Genomic DNA, 5,727 nt, shown 5'->3' with positions numbered 1-5,727 from the left:
TACAGGTGCCCACCACCACACGTGGCTAATTTTTGTGTTTTTAGTAGAGACGGGATTTTACCATATTGGCCAGGCTTGTCTAGAACTCCTGACCTTGTGATCTGCCTGCCTCAGCCTCCCAAAGTGCTGGGATTACAGGCATGAGCCACCAAGCCCAGCTGAATATCATTTATTTGTGACTTAGTAGGAGTTTATCAAAACACACTATGCTAGATTGTTCTACTGTCAACTTAGTTAAATTGGGAACTACATTTCCAGAATCCTCTTTCTTCTTTTTTTTTGAGGCACACTCTCGATCTTGTTGCCCAGAATGGAGTGCAATGCTGCAATCTCAGCTCACTGCAACCTCTGCTTCCCAGGTTCAAGGGATTCTTCTGCTTTAGCCTTCTGAGTAGCTGGCACTACAGGCATGCTACCACACCCAGCTAATTTTTGTATATATGTTTTTAATAGAGATGGGTTTCACCATGTTGGTCAGGCTGGTCTCAAACTCCTGACCTCAGATGATCCACCTGCCTCTGCCTCCCAAAGTGCTGGGATTACGGGCATGAGCTACCGTGCCTGGCCCAGAATCTTCTTTCTTATATGGTCTCAGATTAGAGTTGGCTAAAAGAGTAATTTGCACAAAATTTGGGAGGTGGAGGAGAAGCAGCCACTCCTCTCAGAAGGTCATTGTGGTTAGGTGCAGTGGCAGATGTGGAAGTGCCCAGTGGGTTCCAACTTGTCCTTGCCGTCCACGCTTTCCTATCAAGTGCTGTCCTTGTGACCCGCTTTCCTATCAAGTGCTGGCCTTGATGACTGGCAGCAGCCCCAGCCTTATCGTCTGATGCTTGGTGTGGACCCACAGCCAATGCAGGCAGGTGATTTTTGTAGACTTCTCTACCTGCTTCTTGAATTTGACAGTGGGATCTACTTCTCAAACCCAGATTAATGACTCTCTGATCTCACTTATTTTCAGCCTTCACTTCCCAGCTCCTCCCATCATTGTGTAAGGTCTAATTCTGAATCCTTTAACCCAGAGCTCTGTTGTTTTTTTTTTTGGGGGGGGCTGAGTTTCATTCTTGTTGCCCAGACTGGTGTTGAGTGGCATGATCTTGGCTCACTGCAACCTCCACCTGCCAGGTTCAAGTGATTCTCCTGCCTCAGCCTCCTGAGTTGCTGGGATTACAGGTGTTCGCCACCATGCCAGCCAGTTTTTGTATTTTTAGTAAAGACAGGGTTTCACCATGTTAGCCAGGCTGGTCTTTAACTCCTGACCTCAGGTGATCCACCCACTTCAGCCTCCCAAAGTGCTGGGATTATAGGCATGAGCCACTGCACCTGTCCCCTTATCCCAGAGCTCTTTGTAGTTCTGCTTCTCTGATTGAACTTGGATTGATAGACTTAATTTCCTTCTGATGCTTCATTCAGCCCAGAGGAAAGAGAAGATTTAATAGAAAATAAAAAGAGGTAATTTTAAAGCTGTGGCAGTGTTTGAGAAGGTGAGCCTGGCTAGGACATGGCAGTGAGAAGTTGTAAGCCCAGAGAGCAGTGGGGACCAACAGGTGGTGGCCACATCGAAAGGGCTTGGAGAATCAGAGAATAAAGGAAAAATGGTGTCTGCTTCCTGCCTCCGCCGGGACCTGCCTCTGAGGACAGCTCTCTCATTCTCTTCTCACTTTCAAGATGTTTTGTTGAACGATGGCATGTCACAGTTGATGCTTTCAGTCCCAAGAGAAACAGAATCACAGAAAAAGTACAAAGGCAGAAGCAGTGGAAAACAGAACACGAAGCAAGAAGAAAATCACACAATGGATTTATTGATCTAGACAGGACTTTAGAGCATTTCTCTTGTGACAGGACTTTATAGAACCACATCTTGTTTTCTTGTCTTCCTATTTGGGACCATAGAAGAAACAGTCATAATAAATCTCTCTCTTTCTCTCTCTCTCTCTTTGTTAAACACGATTACTGAGGATGTTGCCTATTCCATTGTGCATGATCCTATACATAAGAGTCATGTAAAAACTGTCCTTTCAGGGTTCACAGGTGGGAAGAAATGAGTCTTCCAACATTTTGGAACACAGTCATTTATAAGGCAAAAACAAGTCTGACATCACTTTCATTTTCTTCTCTGCCCTGGCAGCCAGGAAAACTAGAGATACGTTTTCTGTTCAGATGAAGGAATATTCTTTAGCTCAAGCTGACATGATCATTCTGTACTCGATTCCTGTGAGAGTCTGTAACATCCTTGGACAAATCTCTTTGTGGCTGCCTGAGGCAACTTTGTCTTTAATGAATTAGCTAAAGGTTCTGCCACTTGCCTTCCCTTTTTGTTTTAGAGGCATCCTAGAGAGGAAATGTTTTATTTCTGATACTCAACATCATTCCTTTTCATTTCACCCAAGAAACCAAAAAGGTTTTTGACCAAGAAGATAAATAAGAAGGCAGAGGCCACATTTCCAGTTTGAACATAAATGAAATTATGCTTGCACATGGGCACAAAAAATGAGATTATTTTTGTTATGAGATACAACTAAGATATGGGTCACCTTCAGGATTGCTCGGTTGTGTTGAGGTGTTAGAAAAAGCTCCGTAGTTTGCTTCCAAACAGTCAATAAAGAGTTTTCAGAGTCATAGGATGAATTTTCTTACAGGTTGCCATAGAGACTATGGGCTAGTTCTATTGAATTCCTCAGCTTTTTTATTTTTAGGTAATGGTCCAGTTACTCAAAAAAAAAAAAAGTATAAAAACAGCTTTCAATAGAATCATATATGAGTGATCTTATTCTTTTCCAATCTTTTGAAAACGTAGTTATATTGTTTGTAATCAAAATTAAATTTATAAAGCAAACATCGTTGTGACAACAAACTGAATTACCATTTGTAAGGTTGAAGTCCATAAATTTAATCATAACAGTTCTCTCCTCAGGCTACAGAAAAGTGGATTAAAGTCAACATGGAGAATTTAATCTGAAGCCTTGAAGAGAGTTCAAACTGGTTCCAGATACTATGAACACAATGTCAAGGGGAATTCACTCTTAACTTTGTTAGAGAAACAAAAGATCTAGGTAACACCGCCCAGTTTAGCTGTCAGTAAAATGGCAAGAAACGTGTAGTAACTATGTAGACATATGACAGCAAACCCAAATACCTGCCCCAACACACACTATGCACACGCACAAGCATACGCATGCAGTATAAGTACCATGAAAACGAGGACTTTTTCTAGTTTGTGGTATCACCAGAGTCCAAAAACTGTCTCACAGTAGTAGGTACTTAAATACATGTTGAAGAAATGATTAGAATGCAAAAGGCTTACAAAGATACCAGTACAGAAGAACATACCACCTCTAACAAGGGCATGTTTCCACAAATGCTTTGCATTGTAAGAACACATAGAATAGGCCGGGCACAGTGGCTCACACCTATAATACTCGGGAGGCTGAGGCAGGAGGATCGATTGAATGTGAGAGGTGGAGGTTGCAGTGAGCTGAGATTGTGCCACTGCACTCCAGCCTGGGCACCAAGAGCAAGACTCCATCTTGGCTCACTGCATCCTCTGCCTCCCAGGTTCAAGCGATTCTCCCCTGCCTCAGCCTCCTGAGTAGGTGGGATTACAGGTGCCCACCACCATACCTGGCTAATTTTTTGTATTTTTAGTAGAGATGGGATTTCACCATGTTGGCCAGGCTGGTCTCGAACTCCTGATCCCAGATGATCCACCCACCTCAGCCTCCCAAAGTACTGAGATTACAGGCATGAGGCACCATGCCCAGCCAGAAAAATTTTTTTGAATCTAGAAAGAAGATGATAGACATAGAAGAGGGCAAAGATAATCCTTTGATGGCTTTGAAGTACAGAGTCTAACAAATAAAACTAGAAAAATATATTTTCTATATCTAGAGCTATAATGCAAAACAGGTGCTCCAAAAAGAAACAAGAGAATTTTCAGATAAAACATAACATATGTTGGCCAGGCTGGTCTTGAATTCTTGACCTTAAGTGATCCGCCTGCCTCAGCCTCCTGAATAGCTGAGATTACAGGTGTGAGCCACTGTGCCTATAAATCTTGACAAAGTAAATATATTAAGCCTATAAAGCTTGACAAAGTAAAAATGATATGAGCAAAAAACAAGAGTGAAAGAGAAGGGAAAAGGAAAGAAATATACCTATGCCAATAATTACATGTCTTGTTGTATACAGACAATTGATACTATGTAAAACTGAAACATGCACTTGAAAAGAATATATAAAATTCCAACCTCCTTGCACCAAAATCTCACAAATCACCACTGAAGAACTATTCACATAACCAAATACCACCTATTCTCCAATAACTAATGGAAATAAAAAATTAAAAAAAAAAAACAAAAACATTCTTAACAGCTTTTATTTTTTTAAAACCTATAGGAACAGAGGAATCCTATAACAATGAATATTTCCTAAGGTGAAAAAAATGTATTAAAAGTCTAATATTTCTTTCAATTTAAATTCATTTTCTTTTGTTAAATTAAACTAAAAACTCGGTTTTATTAAAAAGCAGCATAAGCTTCTCATGATGGCTCACTTCCATAATCTCAGAATTTTGGGAGGCTGAGGTGGGAGGATTGCTTGAGCCCAGGACTTCAAGACCAGCCTGGGCAACACAGTGAGACTCTTTCTCTATTTAAGAATTAAGGCTTGAGAAAATAGCCTACACCTGTTAATTGGGAAAAAAAAAAAAAAAGAATTAAGGCCAGGTGTATTGGCTCAAACCTGTAAGCCGAGCACTTTGTGGGCTGAAATGGGTGGATCCTTTAGATGCAGGAGTTTGAGACGAGCCTGGGCAACACTGTGAAACCCTACCTCTACAAAAAATAAAAAATAAAAAATTTATATATCTATATATTAGCCCGGTGTGGTGGTGTGCATCTGTAGTCCCTACTTGAGAGTTTGAAACGGGTAAACCGATTGAGCTAGGGAGGTCAAGACTGCAGTGAGCTGTAATTTCACTGCTGCACTCCAGCCTGGGTGACAGAGCAAGAAAAAATAAAAAATGCAGCTTGTATAGAATGAGCCTAATTTTTTTTTTTTTTTTTTTTTGAGGGAATTTCACTCTGATTGCCCAGGCTGGAGTGCAAGGGTGTGATCTTGGCTCACTGCAACCTCCGCCTCCTGGGTTCAAGTGATTCTCCTGCCTCAGCCTCCCAAGTAGCTAGGATTTTACAGGCAATGTACCACTATGCCCAGCTAATTTTGTATTTTTTTTAGTACAGATGGGCTTTCTCCATGTTGATCAGGCTGGTCTCGGACTGCTGACTTCAGGTGAGCTGCCTGCCTCGGCCTCCCAAAGTGCTGGGATTATAGGTGTGAGCCACCGTTCCCAGCCTGAGCCTAATCTTTTATAGAATTACAAGAAAATTAGGAAATAAACACAGATACAATATTATTATCTGACTTACAGACCTTATTTAAATTCCATTAGTTGTCCAAAATGTGTCCTTTATAACAAAAGGAAACAATTTCCTGGTCCAGGATACAATCCAGGCATGGGTCGCATTTAGTTGTCAGGTCTTTTCAGTTTTCTTTAATCTGCACAGTTCCTCAGTCTTTCCCTGTCTTTTTAAACTTGATGCTTTTGGGGACATATAGGCCAATGATTTTTTTTTTTTGAGGCGGAGTCTCGCTCTTGTTACCCAGGCTGGAGTGCAATGGCGCGATCTCGGCTCACCGCAACCTCCACCTCCTGGGTTCAGGCAATTCTCC

This window comes from Cebus imitator, unplaced genomic scaffold, assembly GCF_001604975.1.
Source record: "Cebus imitator isolate Cc_AM_T3 unplaced genomic scaffold, Cebus_imitator-1.0 Scaffold340, whole genome shotgun sequence".
NCBI lineage: Eukaryota > Metazoa > Chordata > Mammalia > Primates > Cebidae > Cebus > Cebus imitator.
This window is presented reverse-complemented; position numbering follows the sequence as displayed.